Raw genomic sequence first — 23817 nt, forward strand, 5'->3', positions numbered from 1 at the left:
AGAGAACATATAGATGAGTCCTACGATTCGATAGCCATGTCTCCGAACCCCAAATAAGACCAACTCTACTAGTATCAATCTACAATGTTGCTGGGTTGCAGAGAGACCATTGCCCTAGCAACAAATTATCCCCCTGTGAAAGGCAGATCTGGATTGGTCAGCGTGTGTCCTCCCATACCTGGGACCCTGGACAGTTACCAGACTGGGTGTTCCTTTCCAAGGCAATGGGAATGAACATGAAGGTGCAAAGTGTTCCCTGATGTTGCCATTCTTTGATCGCCCAAGCATGTGAGAGTGCATTCAGTTGAACATACAGATGCAACACTTGTAGCTTCTTCTCCCTTGGTGTGAGGGGAATGGCTCTCCTTGTCTACCTTGTTTGAATGGGCATTGTCCTGTTCATCTGAGTCATGTGTGCTGAGATCACGAAATGAAGCCATTTTGCCTGTCATTATGAGCATTTTAGCCTGAATTTCTGCAGGTGGTTTATTGTCTTGGTAACTGGAACATCTCCATCTGCACTTGTGTTTGGCCGAGTGCTTGTTTCTGCTCGCCTGTGGCTGCGGCAATCATGTCAGCCTTTCTATGTGCTCAAAGCCTGTCTCTCCTTTGCCATCCATTTCAGAGACCTATTGCTTCTATATCCCCCCTTATGGCTTTTCCATGTTAATAGCAACGAAGCATGTGCAAGCTAAATATACAAACTCTTTGGATCTTGCAGTTTCAGATTTAACGAAAGATATGAACACAACACTCTTTTCCAACCTTGGACATTGGGCTCATTAGCAGCACATAAGCAATGAATCCCGAGTGCAAGGGTACAACGTCAGACAACTGCCTTTCTTAGCTAAATAGCTTACCATCGCTTATCAGTTAGGTCATAAGACAAGCCGTCTTCTTTGTCTTTGTAGTTGACCTTGCTTGCCGTTCTCTTCCTCTGATCTTTAAAGGGAGTGAAGTTGTATTGAAATCTTTGTCTGGAGCTTCATGAATAGGCCTTGGGCCTCATTCTGAAGTGGGCGGTAAGGGATACCGTGGACCGGTAAGGAGACCGGTGCCGGTAATTCCTTACCACCCAATTCTGAGGTCCCTTAGTGGGAACCGTAAAGGACGTGTGGTCTGATGACACGTCCTTTACGGGTACCGCTAAGGGACCAGGGCGCTAATAACGGGCCTGTTATTCGTGGGCCCATTATTAGCGCCTTCCCCATTCCCATTGAGCCCTATGGGGGCTCAAATGGTAATGGGACTGGTTTGGTGAATGGGGATTTACCGGATCCTCAAGGGTCGGAATTAACCGCTAAGTCCCCATTTAACCAGACCGTTGCGGACCCGGTATTGGAGGCAGCCATGGCGCAAATAGCACCATGGCTACCTCCAATCTCGGAATGAGGCCCCTTGTCTTCTGGTCTTACACCACGTATGAAAAGACTATGATTTTGTCCATTCTGTCCTTCCATTTAATGCTATTTTATTCAATTGTATTGGGTGCAATTACTCCTCTTGGTCTTTGTAAACTTGGTTGCTCTGTCCTGCATGTGCTCTCTGCATTTGTCATTGTTCAATATTTGGCACTCATAATTATTCACTCCTTTACTTAATCTGTCAGAAATATGTCTTATGTACATGGTTTATCATCTTTGACTCCTTTCGTGCCTTGCATTTGCTTCTTGCTATGGCATCATTGAACCAGAGCCAAGCAAATCCCCTTTGTTCTTGCACAAAGCTGTATTCCAGTGCCTATCAGCTCTGCAGCCTGGTCTTATCTACCTTGCGTTACTGTGTATAAACATCTACTACATCTCTTGTCACTGTCTTCTAAGTGTATATGGTTTTCTGAGTATTTGCATGTTTGTTTACTTCATTGCTTCAGTTACATCTTCATTCTTCAGACACTTATACATCAGGCTTAATGCTTTCTTGTGTCTTCTCTCTTCTGTGGCATCACTTCTCTTCAGTCAGACTTTACTTAGAGCTCTTATATGTCCATTGGTGCCTGCAGACTCATGTCTACCACCTCAGTTTGAGGGTACATTCGGTATGGTTGTCTGAGTGCATAATGTCTCTCATACCCTTGATGTGTTATTGGGATGATACCAGGTGTCATACACAGTGCTCTCTTGCTGTTCTTCCAATTTCACAGAGGTGAAGGGGTGGGCTCTATAGTTGACGTGTGCATCTGCCTCTCTACAGCTGTCTCTGAAAACAATGACAGCCATTGGCATGAAAGATAAATATTGACTGTAAGATATGGTTCTCTTTTTCTATGAATAGCTCAAATCTAAAATGTCTGTGACACACTATTGTTTCCTAGCTTGGACAATGATGAAAGCATGTATTTTTAGGGTTGCATTGGTAACAATTATTTTAAAGGGCTTAGGGTCAGGTATTAGGTTTATTTTTGGAATTTGGGACAACAATCTATTTCTGCCATTGTTCTCAAGGAATCAGCTTCATATCGACAACACCCCAGTTCAATGTGTCCATTAAAAATTGATTTCAATTAATTTATGTACTATGGCAGACACCAATCAGAAAGGATTATCATTTGACATTCCAATTCAAGATGCATAAGGCTTCCAGAGATCTCACATTTCTGGATGAAAGCCTCATTACAGAGAATCTACATATGGTTCCAATCTAATTAAAAATCAAAAAGCACATATGCATGGCACTACATTCCTCTTTTCAGTTTGATAGCTTTTCTTTTGGGTCAGCAAAAAATATGTTTAATTGCTATCTGAATTTAATGAATTCTTCTGAGTTTTGTCTAGATCGTTTGAGGCAATTGTACTCACTTTTTGTTTGTCTTTCAAAAGCTCATGATAGGTAGGGACAACAACTCATTTCAGAAATCACTCCCAGTCAATCTTTTTCTTTCGGTCTGTCCACCGTCTTAAAAAAAAAGCCTCTCAGGAAATTGGTTTATGTCAGGGCAAATGTCTCTGCATTCAGTCCACTCTGGACAAAAAAAAAAAAAAAAGAAACTGTGGAGGATAGTATACACCAGCTACTTTCTGTTGCTGTTCTATTAAACTTTTCTCTAGTAGAAGAGCATTCCTTTCTTTTGTGTTTTTCCAAAACTCTCCCCTCTTCATTCGTGTTTAAGTTTAAATACCCAGTAGTTCAACCCAAGCAGCATATTTGATGCTGCATAGCACCATTGTTTGACTGGACAGAACCTGTTATAGGTTCCCTAGACACTCTAACCTCTTAAATCCTGGGCCCCCATTTTATTTTTATTGGCCCATTGATTTGCCACTAGGGAATGACTTCGTATGAGTTAGCCCTCTCTTCAGGAATGTTTCATTTAAACTGGACTATAATATGCTCCCTATTATTCACTGAATGGAATTGAGATATTGATGAATATTGTATACTTAGATTTGTAAAATAATTTTAATCCAGGTACATTCTTTAGATTCCTGTCACTGCATGCATAACCGAGTTATCAAAATATGTAAATTTATGCATACATTCAAACATTTTAAAATATATCGTTTTAATATGCATGTGGTTTTTGTTTCCCCACAAAATCCAGATGTGTTTTTACATTTCAAATTGAACAGATATATATATGAATGTATAAATAAAAATGAGTTTCACACTCATGTAATGCACATTATACACTAAAATTTAGTTCGAATCACGTGTTGCTTGCTCCTTATACCAAAGAATCATAATAATAGCTGTTTTAACGAAATGGAAATATGCATCATGACCCCCTATTGCTCTGCGAAGGTTGGAGGTTAGGGTGTGTGTGAGCATCTGCTTATTTGAAGTCATCATTACTAACTGAACATACATTTATTAATCTATTACCAGAGTGGGGTTTCCGATTACGTGATTTTTGTTTCTTGAAAACAGACTTATTGTCTCAAGTAAACACAACCAAGCCATTGGCCTTTTTTAATGCATTCAAAAAAGAGGTGTATAGTGGATCATTTACAAATATACTATTTCAGGTGTACCAAATGATTCACTTTAGTAGGATGTAAGAGCTTTTTAGTGTGTCCCATGTACAAGCAATGTTCTATTTACAATGTTGGTATATTTAATAACACTCAAGTAACAGATTGTTGTTTCTTTTGCTAAATAAACCAGACCTCTCGATTGAATTGTTTTTAATTTTTTGTGTATCATTACCATTCAAAATACTAAAATGCAATGTATACATTATTATATTCCCTTTTCACATAGAAGTATAATACATTAAGCTCTTTTGCATTGGCTAATTTTATTTGTTGTCTTGTTATTTATAACATAAATAAAATGATATTTCAGTATACATCCGTTCTGAGGTTTATTTTTTAATAAAGAGCATTAGATTTCAATCAAATGTTGTCTTTGTCTTAAATACTCAGGTAGTCAGGGATGCAATTGAAGGCTATGACCCAGATTCTCAAAGCAATTGTTTGGCACAAGGGATGAAATGTGCTAGCACATCTTTACAGGAGAAGCATAATGCACAAAGGTCTCATTCAGGTGCCCTTTATAGCCTTTATGCACATTTACATTTACATTTGCAAATCAGGGGGCATTTATACACATTTAGATGTGCATCCTGAATAAATAAATGGGATACACTTTTCAATGCACATACATTAGGTACATTGCCATGCACCTGTTAGCTGGGGAAGCTGCTAATCATGACAATTGCTTGTTTGTGTTATCATTGTGCATTTATGGGAATTCACCATAAATAATGTTGACTTAACTCACTGACTCTTTAAGTGTGTCAGCCACGTTTTCAACTGTGACTGTCACTATTGCATGTCCATCCCCTAGGCAGGGACAGGAATGTTTGTCTATTTCTTGTGTTTTGCAGAAATTAGCTCCATCCATCCACGTTGCTGCTCGGAGCAATTCATACATTAGCGTTGTGAGTGTGCTTGCAAAACTAATATGTGCAAGGGAATTGACCAGCATATCATTGCACTACTGTCCAGACTACTCCTGAAATGTGTAGTTTCCCTTGAGAGTATGGTTACCCGCACACTTCAACAATGTCAGCAATGGAAAAAGTGTACCCTCTGCACTTTTTTTCATTTTTGAAAATATTTGAGAATCTTATCATATATGTCTCAGAACTTTGGAACAATTAGCAGGGAGACAGATGTGTTAATAGTTGATTGGGTTTCTGGGGTCAGCAGTGGGTTTATTCAAATGGGTATACTGGTGGTCACCTTAAAGCAAGTTGAAAAGTTACCAGTGGAAAGTGAAAGGTTTGCGAGAAGAGTGGGGTAAGAGTATGTTACTAGTGCCAGTTCCTTGACTCTTTATGATGAAACAGGGTCAGCAAGAGAGCAAAAGATTCAGCAAAATGGGTGATAGATCCCAGCGAAAGGAGTTTGTGCATTAAAAAGTCCTATAGTGAGAGGCTGTGGGTGGGGGTGAATGATATATGGAAGCAGGAGGGATTATGTGGAGAGCGGGCATGACGTCTAGAATTGTAAAGGTTTTGGAGGAGAAGTAGCTGGTAGCCTTGTCAGATGAGAGTGGAGATGCAAAAGAGCAGAGTTGAGAGGCATAAATGGACTGGAGAGTCATGGTCATCTTAAGAGGAGTACAGTAGAGAAAGGAAATGACTAGTTTAATGATTGGACTTGGTTGGATAAGGAGCAATAATGAGTGCAGGGTAAGAAGGAGTGCAGCTTACGGTCCAGCAACACATGTTAACGTGTGCCTAGTTATCCTCAGCTGAATGATGGGAGGTGAAATCCATGTCTGATCCATTTGTTCCAGGTGTTCCAAGACTGCAAAATCCAGGATAAACATCCGCACAAGACTGAATAAGGATGAAGGTATTTTGTAGCAAGATCGACCGGAAGACATTTAAACTGACCAAGATGGTGACCCCAAGATCCAGAAAGCTGCAATAGGTCATGATGAGGGTCACCAAGAATATAAGGAAATGAAGAAAACCTTCTTATAAATGTTGTGTGTACACTTTCTTTCATTTTATAAAGGCCAATAGCACTACAGAAGATAATCAGAATGGCAAACGAGGCTGCAACTTGGATCAGGATGCTGCTGAATCCTGCTGGATCGTGCAGGGAAAGGGAAGCTATGTTTCTGCTGCAGGGTCCTCAGGTAGGAGAAGTAGCTGGTACCCTTGTTAGGTGAGAGTGGGGGTGCAAAAGGGCAGAGTTGAGAGGCATGAATGGACTGGGGTATCATGGTTATCTTAAGAGGAGTACATTGGAGAAAGGGCATGACTAGTGTAATATTTGGACTTGGTTGGATACAGACCAATGATAAATGTAGGGTAGGAATGAGTGTAGATGTTGTTGCAGCAACACGTTAACTTTGTCCCAGATATCCTCAAGTGAAGGATGTGAGGGGAGATTCATGAGTGTAGGCATGAGTAAGAGGGAGTGAAGATGCATGGAGGGTGCTCAAAAGGAGGTGATGTTGTTGAGCTAAACTCCAGTAATGCCATTCAATGCAGATGAAGTGGTGAAGAGACGATGTCTTGAGTGAAATTCCTGAATTGTTCTTAGTTGAGTTGAATAGAGGAACAAGTTACTTTCTTACCTGGTAACGTTCTTTCGATGGGATGGTCCGACGACGTATTCCATATCTATGACATGTAATCACCACAGCTGTGCTGCTTCGGAAACTTTTTTCGGCGTCTGCGTCCTGCGTCGATGACGTCGATGCGCCGTCGTCGAGGGCCTCCTCCGACGTCCGACGTCATCCGATGTGATAAGTAGGACGCACGACGCCCGTAGCCTCAGTTGTAGTTTTTTCCCCCAGAACGTGTGACACTAGTCAACTGCCAGTCAGACACAAAGCCTTGCGGAACGTAAGCTGCAATCGCAAAAGAAATTCTGCAGCGGGGAAGGCAGGGCGGGAGCGATATGGAATACGTCGTCGGACCATCCCATCGAAAGAACGTTACCAGGTAAGAAAGTAACTTGTTCTTCGAGGGGATTGGGTCCTCCGACGTATTCCATATCTATGACAGACTCCCAAAGCAGTACCAGAGCAAGGAGGAGGGAAATAATTTAGAATCAAGATTTAGAATAGCCAATCAAATAGCAGAGCAAAGGACCGCCTTGCCAAAGGCCAGATCCTGTGCTCGGATGGAATCGAGGGAATAGTGACGTACAAATGTATGTACTGAAGCCCAGGTGGCTGCATCACAGATGTTGCGAATAGGAACACCCCTCTGCAGGGCAGTAGACGCAGCCATACCCCTGGTAGAATGGGCCTGCAAGCCAGCCGGTGGGTCCTTACCCGCCAAGCGGTAGCACTCCGAGATGGCCAAAATAATCCAGCGAGACAAAGTCTGTTTCGTCACAGCTTGCCCCAAACGCTTTCCAGCGTAACCAATAAAGAGTTGATTGTCCACTCTGACCCGGGACATGCGTGAAACATAAAAGCTTAAAGCTCTCCTAGGATCAAGCCTATGGAGCCTCTCCTCTTCCTTACCAGGATGCGGAGGAGGATAGAATGCCGGAAGAACAACCTTCTGGGCCAAATGAAATTCCGTCACTACCTTCGGAAGAAAAGAAGGACGAACTCTAAGGACAACCCTGTCCTTGTGAAATACAGTGAAGGGAGTCTTAACTGAAAGTGCCTGTAACTCACTCACTCTGCGAGCGGAAGTAACCGCAACTAAAAACACAGTTTTCATAGTTAACAGCCTCAAAGGGCAAGTATGTAAAGGCTCAAACGGAGCACCCATAAGAAACTTAAGAACAAGGTTTAAATCCCAACCGGGCACCAGGAAAGGTGACGGAGGGAACACATTAGTGAGCCCTTTCAGAAACTGTGAAATCAAAGGGATTTTAAAGTAAGAACACTCTTCAGACGAGCGCTTAAAGATGGTCAGCGCCGCCAGGTAACCTTTAACGGTACCCACTTGCAAGCCCCTGTGGGCCAAAGAAAGTAAAAAGGACAGAACCATGGGGATGTCACATGCAAAAGGATCCACATTCTGAACTCTGCACCAGTCGCAGAACTTACGCCAACGGCAACGGTACAGAGACTTTGTTGCTGGCCTTCGGGCCGAAAGCAACACCTCCATCACGTCCTCAGGGAGGTCCCAATCCTTATACCTCAACCTTTCAGAAGCCAAGCGTGAAGGTTGAGGGATCTGACCTCTGGATGGAGAACCTGACCCCCCTCCCGTGAGAGCAGATCGTCTCGGTAGGGAAGACGACGTGGAGGGCAGATGGATAAGTCGAGAAGGTCTGAGTACCACGTCCTCCGAGCCCACGCCGGGGCAATGAGGATCATCCGGGAACCAAACTTCCGTAACCTCCGCAGCACTTGCGGGATGACGGGGACTGGAGGAAACGCGTACAGCAGCGGGAATGACCACTCCACCACGAACGCGTGTCCTAAGGCTCCTTTTGGAGGAAATTCCCGCGAGCAAAACCTTTCGCACTTCCGGTTGACACTGGAGGCGAAGAGATCCACTTGAGGGGTCCCCCAAAGGGCAAAGATCTCCAGGAGAATCTCCTGAGCCACCTCCCACTCGTGAGAGATTGCGCTCTGCCTGCTCAGAGCGTCCGCCGTCACGTTCTCGTCTCCGGCCAGATGAACTGCCGAGATCGAAACTTCCTGCTGGATGGCCCAGAACTCGAGCTGCATCGCCTCCCTGCACAGAGGAAGTGACCCTGCCCCCCCCTTTTTGTTGAGGTAGTGCATGGCCACTGTATTGTCCGTCAGGATCAGGACACTCTTTCCTCGCACAGTCGGCAGAAAAGCCTTCAGGGCTAGCCTGATGGCCCTCAGCTCCAAAAGATTGATATGGAGTCTGGACTCCGACGGAGACCAACGACCGCTGACTGTCAGCCTGTTGGCATGAGCTCCCCATCCCGTGAGGGATGCATCCGTCACGATCGTCACCTCCGGCCAGGGAAGCCAAAATGGAGCCCCCTTCATCAAGTTGCCTTCGACGGCCCACCACAGAAGATCCCGGGCGACCGAGGGCGGCACCTGAACCGGGTCCGACATCCTGCCGGAGGACTGCGACCATTGCGTCTTGAGTGCCCACTGCAAAGATCTCATCCGCAGGCGAGCCTCTGGCACCAGAAGAATGCAGGATGCCATGAGGCCGAGCAACCTCAAGAACTCGAACGCAGGGAGCGTCTGGGCATGCTGAAACTTGTGCACCATCTGCTGAATGTGAAGAGCCCTCACCTGGGGAGGAAAACACTGCCCCAGGGAAGTGTCGAGCACCGCTCCGATGTACTGGAGCCGCTGTGTTAGCGTCAAATGGGACTTCTTTAAATTGAGGGAGAAGTCCAGCCTGTGAAGGGAGCGGCAGGTGACGGACAGATGATCCAGGACTTGCTCAGGAGAGCTCCCCCTGATCAACCAATCGTCCAGGTAGGGGTAGAAGTGAATCCCCCCTTGCCTGAGATGCGCTGCCACCACCACCATGAGCTTGGTGAAAAGCCTCGGGGCGGAGGTCAATCCGAACGGCAGGACCCGAAACTGAAAGTGCGAGTCGCCAACCGCGAACCTCAGGTACTTCTTGTGCTTGGGATGGATCGGCACATGGAAGTAAGCATCCTTGAGGTCGAGTGACACCAACCAGTCCTGAAGCTGAAGGGCCTGGAGGACTTGAGAGAGAGTAACCATCTTGAACTTGTCCTTCCTGAGGAGTTTGTTCAAACCGCGCAAGTCCATGATGGGTCTCAATCCCCTGTCTTTCTTCGAAATCAAAAAATAAGGGGAATACCATCCCTTGTTCCTCTCCGCTACAGGCACCAGTTCTATGGCGCCTTTCTCCAGCAGGGCTTGAATTTCCTGCGCAAGGAGCGGATCCGGACTCTGCAAAGAGAGGTTCCCCGGTGGATTGTCGCGAGGCCTGTGCCGAAAGGGAAGACAATAGCCGTGGGTTATGATCTCCAGAACCCACACATCTGAAGTAATGGCTTGCCACTCTACAAGATGCTGCGCCAGCCTTCCCCCAACCGGCGAACCATGGGACATGGCCTCACGACTGAGTGGGAGCGGCTGCGGCGTTACCTGAGGGCAAAGAGGCAACTGCCCGAGCGGCCTTGGCACCACGGGTACCCTGTCGTCCACCTCTGGTACCCCTGCGATGGCCTCTTTGACTGCCAGCTCCTCTCGCTTTACTGAAGGATGAGTAATAGCGAAAGGAACCACCCCTCCACTGCTGTCCCCTAGGACGAAAAGGCGGAGGTTGGCAAACTGCAGCGCCCAACGACTTCGCTGCAGCTTTTGAGGTCTGCAACCTCTCAAGGCTCTCGTCAGCCTTGCTGCCAAAAAGGTGTTCACCGTCAAAGGGCATGTTGAGGAGCCGGGACTGCACATCAGGAGCAAACCCCGACTTCCGCAACCACGCAAACCTGCGTATCACGCTGCTCGCCGCCATGGACCTACTGACGCATTCAGCTAAATCCAAACCCGACTGAACAGACTCACACATGGCATCCTTACCATCCTGGACCATAGCAAGGAAACCATCCCGTTCGTCCCCTTCGGGAATATGTTCAGCCGCCAACGCAACACAGTTCCACAGAGTGTGTGTGAAACGAGACAAGGCACAAATGGAGTTGGCCGCCTGAAGCGCCATACCACCAGAAGAAAACACTTTCTTCGCCCAGCCATCAAAACGTTTGTCGTCCCTATCAGGAGGGATGGTAGGGTACGACGCCTGCTTTGCCGGGGCCGTGGCCGCCTGCACCACCAAACTCTCCGGAGTGGGGTGCCTGGTCAAGTAGCAGGGGTCGCTACTGGCTGGACGGTATTTTCGCGACAAGGATCTGCCCACCGCCGGGAGACTCTCTGGAGCAGTCCAAGCCGCCGCCACCCTTCTCTGTAAAGCCATATGGAACGGCAGTACCGGGTCAGTTGGGGGACCAACATCAAGGATGTCCGTCAGATCATCCTGCACAAACTCCCCTGGGGGAGCAGACCATCCCAAGTACTCAGAAACCCTAGCCATAAGGCGCCGGTACGAGGAATCGGCATGAGAGCCAGGCTCAGGCCTACAAAACTCCACCTCCGGAGAGGTGTCCAGTCCACTGGCATCATGCAGTGACTGTCTCAAATCGTCAAACTGACTATGGCCCGAGACAATTTCATCTGGAACCTGACTAGGAACCAGGCCATCAGAATCCTCATCCGCCTCTGAAATGTAGTCCAGGTGGCGAAAAGAAGGCACCCGAGAGTGCTTGCTCTTAACCAGAGCCTTCCTAGGGGGTTCTCCCGTGCCACGGGGTACCTCCGACACGAAAGGCGTCGATGGCGTCGAGCGAATCGGCGCCGGCGTCGACGTCAGACGCAGCGCCTCCAGCATCGGCGGCGTCGACACAGCCCTCGAGGCCGGAGCCCCGAGCGTGTCCCTCGACGACCCGAGCGTCGACGGCCTCAACGACTTCCTCGAAGCCGGAGCCTCGAGAAAGCCTGTCGACGCCCTCGACGCCTCAGAGGTCGATGTCTTCCTCGAAGACTTCACAGGTGCACACGGTCTCGAACGCGTCGAGGACCGGGACCTGGAACGGGTACGGCGAGAACGAGTCTCCTTGTCCGAACGGGACCTCTCCCGTGACTCGTGCCGACCACTCATGCGAGCGGTGTCTCTCGACCTCACACGACCGACCCCACTCGGGGGCGCGGACGGCTTAGTACCCTGCGACTCAAGCATTTTCTTCCCGAAGGAAGCCCATTCCTCTGGCGTCGCACGGCTGGTGGGGTAAGCGACATGCCGGGCAGAGTCCTCCGAGGAGGACCTGGAAGACGACCGGTGTCGGCGCTTCTGAGAATGCCTCGAAGAGGCTGAGGAGTGGCGAGACCGACTCCTAGAAGGAGACCCACGAGACTTCCGACGATGACGCGGAGAGTCACCCCTCGAATCATCCGTCGAAAGCCCCGCAGACTTCGACTTCCTGGGCTTGGACACCCGACCTACCGACAACTTCTTCTTACGTTCGCGTAAGGCTTTGGACGTGAGAGACTGGCAGTCGATACAGTCATCCGTGTCGTGGGCCTCCCCGAGGCACCAGAGGCAGGCGTCGTGCGAGTCCGTCACCGACATCTTGGACCCACACTCCCCGCACTTCTTGAAACACGGACGCGGGGTCGAAGACGAAGTAGAAGACATCTTCACACGAAGGATTTGCACAAAACGAACAGGTTCGAAGAACCGAGAAGAACAGAACTCCAAAGAGTCGAGGCGTGAACCGAGAATCACGAAGCAACACGTTCGCGGAAAAAACGGAACTGAGGCTACGGGCGTCGTGCGTCCTACTTATCACATCGGATGACGTCGGACGTCGGAGGAGGCCCTCGACGACGGCGCATCGACGTCATCGACGCAGGACGCAGACACCGAAAAAAGTTTCCGAAGCAGCACAGCTGTGGTGATTACATGTCATAGATATGGAATACGTCGGAGGACCCAATCCCCTCGAAATATATTTCACTTTACATTTAATGATTTTAGAATTGGATAGTAGAAAGAACAAAAGCAGTGAAATGTAGACAAGTGTGGTAAGGTAGGGGTCAATAGAGCATGGCTAATTATGGGCAATTATGAACGATTATGTTACTTTGCTTTTGGGCTGGCAGGATATGGAGAATAAGCAGGGATTTGTCTGAGAGATGTATCATTTTGAGAGGTTTGAAGTTCTACATCAGTTCAACTGAGACTACCATGGTGAAGACACTCAAGAAGTTTAATATCTTTGATTAAGTCATTGAGGATGCCAGGGTCCAGCAGTTGAGGACAACAGTAAGAGGATTTGGTGTGAGAAATTGAACTTTGCAGTGAATGAACAAAGAGATAATCCAGAGGGCAGTAGATTCGCAGATAGGCTGTATGTGTTTAAATACAATGTGAGAAAATCTCCCTTTCTTAGATAGGCAAGGGGAGTGATGCAAGGTTGCAGAATCAGTGTGTAAGTCTGCACGTGTGTCAGTGTCTCAGTTTCAGTGACTCAGATCATGGTATAATGGGGTAGCAGTAGTGAACACTTTCAGTGAGAAAGTAGGTTTGATTACAGAGCAGGTCAGAATAAGTCGAGTGGAGGAGCAGCAGTATGTGAAAGGAACAGGGGAGCTACTTGAAGAAGTGGAGAGAGTAGGTGAAGTTGAGGTGAGTTTAGGTTGAGCCACCATTGTTCATCATGGAAGGAACATATGTATCAATTTAGTGTTTGGACAAGGGAGAAGGGATGCACATTGGGGGATTTGTGTTAGGCAGTGCATGTGAAATGGAGCCAAGGTAAATGGTATGGAGATGATGTTCAAGAGGAGGAGGACATTAATGAGCATGATGGTAGGAGAATAACAGAGGACAGCAAATACATACTTTAGATAGATATATACAGAGAAGGGTTGTGCTTCCTGGTACCAAATAATAGTAGAGCAGCGAGAATCTTTAAAAATGTTGTCTGAACGGCACTACAGGGATGAGTATATGGCAGAATGCCTGACCCTAGTACTACTAGGATCGAAAAGGGGCTCATACTTGTTTCTATTTGCTCCAAGACTGCAAAACCCAAACTGAACATCCTCACACGATTGAATAAGGAGGGGGGTAGTAAGTAGCATGGCCGACCAGATGGCATTTCAACATACCAAGATGATTTCAACAAGATCCAGAAAGCTGCTACAGGTAATTTAGTCCTGATGGTGGAGGGGGATTGTATTGTTACTGCAGGACCCACAGGTGATGATGTAGGTCCTCAAGAATGGAAGGATATAGGAAGAAAACATTCTTATAAACTGCATGTGTACACGTTTTGTTATTTGATAAAGGCCAATAACACTCCATTAGGTCATCAGAATGGCAGACGTGGCTGCTGCTAGGATCAGGAAGCTGCTGAATCCTTGCAGGGTGAGGGAAGCTATGTTTCTGCTGCGGGGACCTCAGGCCATGGTCAGGTTCTTCGTTAGTGGCATAGTGTGACAATAAAATGGCTTAAAATATATATCCACTTACTCTCAGGCCATGGTCAGTTTCTTCGTTAGTGGCATAGTGTGACAATACAATGGCTTAAAATATATATCCACTTACTCTCAGGCCATGGTCAGTTTCTTCGTTAGTGGCATAGTGTGACAATACAATGGATTAAAATATATATCCACTTACTCTCAGGCCATGGTCAGTTTCTTCGTTAGTGGCATAGTGTGACAATACAATGGCTTAAAATATATATCCACTTACTCTCATGGGATGTGGTCAGATACACCTCTCTGAGACAATCAGAATGTCCAACATGGCTTCCACCGGACCCAGGAAATGAGTGCATGTCTCTTGGTCTGAAGGCAGTTCATGGCATATACATCAAGTAAAAACAAAATGTTTTTCTTTTTCTTTCCTGTAATGTGAAGTGACAATACACTAACAATACAGCCAACTATGGGGCAATGCGAAGTGTCAAGATGTAATCTATCAGATCCACAATGCTTTTGTATGCCCTTAGATCTGACAGAGCTTTGTTTGGTGGTGGCCTAAAATGGAACAATGTAAAAGCCCTTTGTCATCCCACTACCTGAAGGTGTTAATGGATACCCCGGCTGCTCACAGGAGGTCCTAGTGGAAATCTCCTGTTGCTCCAGAGACGTTCCAGGAGAGCCCTCTATCAGTACCCCTCATCCATCCAGTAAGCTGAGTGCATCCAGGAGTGTCTCAGTTGGAGAAAACAAATCAGTACATGGTCCCACGCAAAAAAGGAATCAAAGACTTATTTTTACCAGCTGGAACCAGCACAGATCTGCGTCCTACTGGTAAGCATACTCTGGAAATTAATTGTATCAATGACGGCAGTCTCCTTGAACTGGTTCTTGCAGCCGGTTAGGTTTTTATTGGTGCACATGGGTCTGCTAAGCTAAATGGTTTGTTCGAGTCTCAATTGAGTGTCTAGGAAGATCCCAATATATTGTTAGCTGGGGATTTTAATTCTGTTTTCATGCAGGTATTCATAAGGCAGCTCTGTTCAAAAATGGAAGGGAATGGGTGGCCCTATTTAATAGTTGTGATTTAATGGCTTTGATGTGGCTACTGAGTGGTCCTTGAACTTTGACATCCAACACCTTAAATGACATATTAGGAAAATCTCTGGGGCTAGGTATGCTGGCCCAAATGGGTTGTCCAATTATATTTGTCAGAGTGATGATACACTATGGGCTAATGATTTGTTTCTGCTGTACACTGATATTGTAGCAACAAGGCGTACTCCTGACTCATGGAAACTCTCGATTATTATCTGAATTTACAAGAAGGGTGATCCCTCTTTGCCTGTAAATTACAGGCCGATAGCTGCTCTTGACATGGATAGTAAGATCTTAGCCTCAGTTACTCTGAAGGCTCTGTACGATTGAGCTTTGTCGGAGGGTTGCCCGTGCCCTTACCAGACAGGCTTCCAAAGTGAGATGGGAACGCTGTTAAACGGGTGCATTATGCGCTGCTTCTGGAAGGATGCCTGACGTAAGGGTTCCCCTCTAGTGTATACTGCCATGATTGAATTTAGCCAGGCATTTCATATGGTAAACCAGAGTATTCTCTGGTTCAAGCTGAATAAATGGGATATTCCGGCTTCTTTATTATTAATGATCAGGTTTCTACATGAATACACAAGCTTCCAGGTGAGGTTGAATAGATACAGTGGTCTCTCTCTGAGGAATTCAATACCTCCAGGGGATTGCACTAGTGCCCCGGGACCCATGTTTATTCAATTTCTATCTTTCAGATATGGGTGATCATTTGGCTTATGCAGTTTTTGACTGTCCTACGATTGCTAGTCTTAGGGTACCATGGTTGGTGTACGCCAATTAAGTGGTCTTCATGGACTATTCCCAGTGATTTATCCACATATGCTTCTAATAAGGAATAAGTGACTAGTGAATACAATCTAATGTGATCAGATCGAAAAGAAGTCATAATAAATTGTTTGGATATACATGATACATAGGGAAAGCTGTATGATTTTTTTATTAAAAAAACAGTGCAACCTATCTAGCTTTCAAGCTTAATTTTTTTTTTTTTTTTTTTTTTTTTTTTTTTTTGATTCAACTGTTTTCACAGTTTTAACAAAGTTTGTTGTTCAAAGAGTTTGTGATCTCACATGGCTTCTGATCTATTGCGCATCTGTGTCTAGACAGGTGAAAATGTACTTGTTAGATTGCATCTTCTTTCATCAGGTTTATATTCTGGAAGAACTGGCCGACTGCGATTACTGATTTTACATTTCCACCTGACATCAGGATATTCCACCAGTATTCCTCCTCCCCGCAACTACTGTTTTTGGATAAGTGGCCCATGTGTATCATTCTTTTGGCCGCTAGTCCCGGACATGAAAGCAGCAGATGCCTCAAGGTTTCTTTTGTTTCGGGTTTATCGCAGAATCTGCAGAGGTTATTAGCAGCGGAGCCTCTGATGAATAGAATTTCTTTCGTGTGTAAGAGATTCAGCCTGGCCCTTAGAAAGGTGTTTCTAATTTGCTTACTTGGACCTTGTAGTAAATAGCTCATGGGTTCATTTTGTTTTTGGTAATTGACTGGTAGGTCCGCGGCCAGTTTGTATTTGGCGGTCTCTTCCAGCGTTTTGATCCAGTCCATTTGTTTAAATTTTTTTACTGTTTTGGCGGGGTTGCTTTCTAATTCTTCCCATGAGCTTCCAATTTCCTCAAGGGTTTCTGTATTTCTTTGCTCCCAAGCGGCTAAGATGTTGTTCTCTCCTGTTTTGAGTTCTTCCTTTATAAACTTGAAGATCTTCACAGAGGATAGTCTAATTTTCCGGTTCAGCATTAGGATGTTTAGCTTGACTCTTCCTTTTAAAGAGATGACGTTGATTTCTCTGCGAATAGATGCCATCGGAGTAGAATTTGGGAGCATTAGAATTTTCCTCCAAAATAAGCCTTCTAGCTTCTGCCAGGTCCGTTCTGGAATCATGGGCATCGCTTCTGCACCGTAGGTGATAGCAGGTACCGCTTTCGCTGTGTAGAAGTTCAACACTGGTTTCAGTGAGAATCTTCCGTATTTTTTATCCATGAGTCGAGCTTGTGTTATCATGATTTTGGTCTTGGCAATCAAGGATTCCTGCATGGGGGTTTCAAAGCGATTTGCGCTTATCGTGACTCCCAGGTATCGGAATGATTTTACTTTCTCCAATTTCTCTCCAGCCAAGAACCATTTAGATTTTTCTTTTTGTGTGGTGGATTTTTCCAGAATCATTATTTTTGTTTTTGATGAGTTTAAAATCAGGTCGTTGGTCTCAAGATATTCTGCGAGCGAAGTAAGTTTGCGTTGTAGCCCTATGGCGGTTTGATCCAGTAATAAGATATCGTCGGCGTAGAGTAGTCTGCCCACCGTTTCATCTCCAATTCTAGGCGGAAATGTTCTAATGGTGGGGTCCCAGTGTTGGTAGTCTCCAATGAACGCGTTGTACAGTGCGGGGGCCAGTGGGCAACCTTGTTTCACGCCTCTGTAAGTGTTGATCTCCTCTGAAAGTTGTCCTTTTCCATTAAGTCTGACCCTCATGGATGTTCCAGAGTACAACTCCATGATTGGGTTCAGGATTGATGTCGGGCAGTTCCCTGTCCTCAATTTAGTCCAAAGGCACTCTCTATTCACCGTGTCGAATGCGTGAGAGAGGTCTATGAACGCCAGGTGTATCTTCGGTCGTCCCTCTAGCACCTTGGCTTTCAATACACTGAGTAGCATTATGTTAGCCAGTGTTCCGATATTTTTTACAAATCCTGTCTGAAAGTCATCGTGTAATTCGGAAGTGGCTGCCCAGTTCTTGAATTTGTCTAGAAGAAAGGCTCCAAACAATTTCCCAATGGTGTCCAGTAAGGCTATTGGGCGGTAATTTGCTGGGTTGCCTTTATCGCCTTTCTTGAAAATTGGGACCACGTTTGCTAATTTCCAAGATTTCGGAATGGATTGGGTGTCCGCACATTGTTGGAATATTCGGGCTATGAGTCCGCCCCATACTTCGATGTTTGTTTTGAGATCCATGTTAGAGATTCCGTCGGGTCCAGGTGCCCTTGAGTTGTTCAATTTCCTTATTTTTTCGCAGATTTCCTTTTCATCCTTTTCAATGTCCCATCGATTTTTTTTGGGCCTTATTGCTTCTTGGGAGTTGCCCTTTGGTGGGGCGAACATATCCGAGAAGAATGATCTCCAGTGATTCTCTCCAATTGAGTTAGCTAGGGCCTCATTTGAGTTATTTCCTTTCGGGTTGATCAAGGCCCAGAAAGTTTTAGATTGTTTCCCACTTAGGGTCTTTAGCATAGTCTCAGAGTCTTCCTGGTACAAAATGGCTCGGTGCGATTTAAGCCAGCTTTTGTAAGACTGTTTCGCAGATATTGCTGCCTCCTCTGTTTGTTTTGAGGGGCAAGATTTCGCTTTGCGTAAAATTCTTCTCATTTCCCTTCTTTTCTCCACCAGTGATTTATTGTATATATGATTTGGCTTTTTTACTGAAGATTGAGTTTTCCTGTGATGTTGGTATGGGATCAACAGGGGATAATAGTCAGGTGGATTTGCTTCCCCTGGCACCGCAATAGTTCTTTCAAAGGTCCTTGTAATGGTTCTTATTGCTTCATCAGAGAGTCTTAGTCGGGTCCCTGCACCATTAGTAAGAATTGAGGTAGTCATTTCCTGGCGGTTTGCCTCCGATTTCCTTTCTGGGGCTGACCATGAGGCCATCAGGAGGTTGTGATCACTGTTTTGAGTTCTTATAACTTCATATGCAGATATCATTGCGAGCAAATTTCTGGATACATATATGTGATCCAGAAAGGCGTTGCGTGAGCCTTGTTCCCAAGTTGGAATCTGGTTTGGTGTGGTCGAGATCAGATAATGGAGGTTATGGAGATCTAGTGCATCCATGAGCAGTTCCCATCCCTTGCCTCTCAGGTCAGATTCTCGAGTTGTTGAAGAGATGGTAGGAGCCAATATGGAGTGTGAATTGCAATTTGATGTGGTTTGACCAATGTTAGGTAATGTTAAATTTAAATCCCCGCATACTATGATGTGGTCAATTGTCATCGTATTAAGGCATGTCTCTATCGTTTGGCCGATGATTTCAAGAAGGGCTGTTTCTTTCACGACTTTTGGGTTCCAGTATGTATTTATCACTAGATAAGATGTTGGTTTGTTCCTGTTCTCCCAGTCTCCGGGTTTCTGTTCTGATACCAAAGAGGCCAGAATTGACGTGTTAGATAGTATTGTTTGTTTGAGTTGTAGGCCACTACAGATTCTGACTGCTGTCAAGAGACCTGAGGAGGGCCTGCCCAACGCTCCTTGTGTAGCTGGGGAGAAGTCGATTTCGAAGCCATCTATTGTTGGCTTCCTGAGGAGCCAAGTCTCCTGTAAACAAAGAAGGTCAAAGGTCCCCAGTTGTACATCTGAGTTGAGTGTCAAGTGAACGAATCCTCTTGTGTTCCACGACCACATTTTAAGTTTGTTTGCGATCTGGTGAGGGTTATCGGATTCTTCCTTGACTCCCGTCGTGTGTACTTGTGGCTATCTTCTTGTTTTTGTGAAGAGTCTTTCCGGCGTCCAGGACCATCTTTTTTTTTCCAGGTCATGACGATTTAGCCGTGAATGGATGTGTTGATCGCTTGACCTTTTTCTGGAATCGGCTGGGTCCTTTGATGACTTCCAGTTCTGCGGGGGTCCCTTGGGGGCTCGATCTAAGACCATATTACTCTGTTTTTCGTTGTGTTTGCTCCTGGTGCTACTCCGGGCACTATTGTGCCATTGTTGGGTGTTAGTTGGAGTAAACTGTGGTTCCCGTCTGTCTCTATAGATAAGGGTTCTTCTCGTCTTAGGTGACCTCCCTTGCTGTTTGCTAAATGGGCTCGGTTCTTCATGGCCCCCTATTCTGGTTTCCTCGAGGTTGTTATAGGGTCTATAGTGTGAGACCCGGTGTCTTGGGGGTTCATCTTGAGAAACATCAGATGTGTTACTTTCACTCCTATGTAAAGTTTCTATTCCTGGGTGAAAGTTGCGAAAAGCGTGGCGAGAGGCTCGTTCTCTTGAAGGGGAAACTGTCTGGTGTTGGGACGTACGATCTCTGGTGGATATAAGGTCTCTGTCCTTTGATCCTCTCCGTGTATTACTGGAGGTCTCCCTGTCGCTGTATAATTCTTCCAAATAGTAGCCTAATTCTTTAAGGGCTCTGGCCTCCTTCTTGAGTTTGAGTCTCGTGCTAGCAGAAGATATGTGGATGTACACGCTGTCTATGCTGTGAGGGCCCGAGAATTCGATGACGTCTAGGCAGTCTGATGTTACTGATCTGAGAGCCGGGACTTGATGAAATAAGTCCAGTATGGCGGTTCTATTTAGAACCCGGTTGTGCTTTGCTTTACAGTTCGGCTGCAAAAAGAAGGAGCGCGTTGCCGTTGTTCTGTTATTTCTCATTAAGCCGCAACGTTTCCATTCTCTCTCGCGGATTTTCAGTGGAGTCCTCCTAGTGCTTTCCCTTTTTTGGCTGCGTTCTCTGGAGTCTCTTTTTTGTTTCAAATGCACTCTAGTTTTCCACCTATTGGGAGTGGACTTGTGTTTCACTGTGGTATCTTCCTCCCGTTTTTTGGAGCTCTGTTTTAGTTTGATCCCAGCCAAAGACGCACCTTCCCCCCTGTGTGGTGCTGGGGGTTTAGACTCCCACTGTCTGATTTTCTTTGGAGGTGTGTCTTTGTCCTGGCTTCGTTTAAAAGACACTGTTTTTCTTTTAGCTCCCCGATTGTTGTCTAGGTTTGGATCTTTGTCCTGCCAAAGCGACACAAGTTCCAAAGCGTCTTCCATTAGATCGCTTTCAGTGGAAGTGGGAGATCTGTTGGTGTTTTGGCTGACACTGTTTTGCTGACTAGATTTTGAGGTCAGTGGTTTAGTGCAGATTTTGATGTACTTTCTGTCTGACGATGGTGAGGATTTATTCGAGATCTGAGATTTGGCCGTGGCCGATTTAGGAAGCACGGGTGGGCCGCTTTTTACTTTTTTTGTTGGAGCCGAAAGCGTAGGTGGGTCTTCCGAGAGAGCTCTAAGATCTTGTTCTTTCTCGTTAACGATGCAACCATTGGTTTTTTCTATTGTGCTCTTGCTCGATTGAAGTTTGGGGAATTTGAGAGTACTTTGGTTTCCATTGGTGTGGCCCTCCTGTGCTTTCTTTGTTGGCTCGAGATTAAGACTTAGGAGGGGTGTTTTAATGCTCCATTTGCCCGGGGCTGTCGACACTGCTGAGGTATTTACATGATCCTCCAGACTGGAGTTGGCGATTGTTTTGCCAGTGCCTGCTTTGAAGTGGAATATTTTCTCCGGCAAGAAGTCAGTCTTAGACTGAACTGCTTTCGTTTCTCCGAAATGTTGATCCATTGTTTGAGTGCAGGCGTGTTTTAAAGTCTTCCTGTTTTCAATTTTCGAAGTGATGAATCCCTCTAAAAACGTGAGTTTAGTTTGGGTCAGTACCGCCAGTGATGCTTGGTCCTTTACAGAGTCATTCAATGATTCGTATAGTTTTGTGAATGGAGCTAGGGCTATGGTGATAGCTGACATTATCGTCATTAAGTCTGGTTTTTTATTTGGAGTTTCTTTTATTGAATTACCCACAGTATCACTTTGTCTCCTGTTCGTTGGCTGTGGGCTGGACGTATATGGCTTAGAAATTTGAGTTTCCGATTGTCGCCTAGTCATAGGCGTTTTGAGCGTTATCAAGTGGTCTGGATGAACTGTGGCTTGTGTTAGCTTACGTGGCAAAGGTTGCGTTATGGGTCTCGTTGAATTAGAGTTGGTTGACTCTGAGTTCCTAAGGGGTGAACCGAGACTGTCTGATTTTCCCACTGAGGGTGTGGCTTCTGCCACCCCCCCATGAGAGGAATTTTCTTTGAGCAAAATTGCCTTGTTGGGGTTGTATGATGAGGCAGAGGACTGTGCGGATGGCTCTGTTGATGTGAGTTCCGTGGATTTCGCTGGCGGTTTCCCAAAATGCCATCTTTTGTTGGTAAGCGGCTGAGGACTCGAGGTGTTGGGGTTCGAGTTATGTGCATTGAAAGTAAGTCTCAGTGGAATAGCGGGAGAGTTGAAATGAACTGAATCCTCTAGGGACCCCTCCAGAAGCTCTGCGTCTGATATCTCACTTTTCTCATTCTGATTTCTTTTTCCTTGTTTGCTAAAAAATTTGTCCAAGGTGCCCACCAAGGGCTTCGGGGCCTCTTTGCTCCGCTTGGTGGGAGCCAACTGCTGGTGATTCTTTGTAGTCTTGGGCATAAGGGGGTTTATTTTATTTGTAATTCCTGAGATGAGTCTGTCTTCCCTTTCCGGCGCTTGTTTATTCTCCTTTGGGATTGGGTCTTTGAGCGGCTTTCTGTCGATAGTTAGTGAAGGGGCCTCCTCGGGGAACTCCGTTAGCACTGTCTTTGAGGTGTCTGGAAAAAGCGCTGAGTTTTGATTTGATGTGGGTTCGTTTTCTGAATCCTCTATTAAAGAACAGGAACCATCGTCTGACCAGGCTGTTTCCAAATTTCCCAAGCTGGAGGGAGGGCTGACTAAGTCCTCTCTTGCTATTATGGGATGAATCTCCAGGTCGATTTTGATTTTATTAGGCCCATCGTAAGGTGCGTTTTTATTGAGCACGTTTTTGGGGTCAGATCTCTTGTCAGTCTCAGGTGTAATGGAGTGCACACAGCTCTTGGGTGAGTCTAATGGCGCCGCTGGAGCTAACACAGCGCATCCTCCCTCGCATCTGGGGCCATGAACTCCCAAGCCCACTCCTGTAGGACCTGACCGTGCCTGGGAGCTCTCGCCCGCTGCCTCTTCGCTGGCGGCTCCTGGGTCACAGTGGCTGCCTATGGGGCTGTTCGCCACGCCTGGAGAAGCTTCGTGCTCAGCAGCTGTCTCTTTGGGAAGTGCCCCGCCTTCAAGGCTTTCCGGCAGCGGGGAAATCTGGACACATCTCACCGGAGAAGCCAGCATGCCCGCCCCTGCGACGATCGATGGAAGTCGATCCGGCACGTCCGGGCCAGTGGGTAAGTACGGGTCGGGCTTTGTAGGTGGGCGGTCTACTCTGCCTTCCCTTTTGCCAGACGTTGCCGTTGGAGGTCGAGCCGACGCTCCCAAACCATCCGTCGTCTTTGTGGTATCCTGCTGCGGCTGGATTGTCTCCGGGGTTTCCTTGCCCCGCTCGTTGTCTTCTGTCGGTCTAGCTGGGCCAGCTTCCAGGCCGTTCAAAGGCGGGCTGTGCGTTGGTGCTGTAAAGTTCGCGCCCTTCCCAGCTCGGTTTAGTTCCTCCGTACTTCGCACTCGAGTCGCTAGTTCAAGTCCCTTCGAGGCTTGTGGGAGGGCCATACGAGAGTTGAGGGCGGCATCCCGTGACCCCCCCTGTTCCTCGAGGCCTAACAGACAAGCGAATGCTTCCGGACCCCCCAGGAGATGAGGGACGGCCCCGGGCGGCCTGTCATTCTCCGTCCCGGCTGCCCTCCGCGGCGCCGTCGCTGTGTGACGAGCCGGCTTTTCCAAGTGGGACTCTGCTGCTTGCCGGTGCGCCTGCGGAAAGGTAGGCAGGCTGGGGGCCTCCGACTTGGGGTCCTCAATTGACCTCCCCAATGACCCTCGAACGCCTTGATTTTGTAGGTTTGTCAAGGGTTCAGGCTTCTGTTGGGGGGGGATAGGAGGCCGCTCGTCATGTGTTTTCTTGCTTCTTGGGAAGTGTTTATGAGGGCTACGGTGCTCGAGCCCACTGTCTTCACTACGGGTTCTCTGGCTTCTTAGCCAGTGTGTATCTAATTCTGATACATGTACCGCTCGATTCATCTTGTCAGGACGTCGGGGCCCTAGCAGTCCTGGCTCGGACTGCCACGGACTGCCTTGACTCTGCAGCCT

Source organism: Ambystoma mexicanum, chromosome 3q, assembly GCF_040938575.1.
Source record: "Ambystoma mexicanum isolate Mex_15411 chromosome 3q, UKY_AmexF1_1, whole genome shotgun sequence".
Classification (NCBI taxonomy): domain Eukaryota; kingdom Metazoa; phylum Chordata; class Amphibia; order Caudata; family Ambystomatidae; genus Ambystoma; species Ambystoma mexicanum.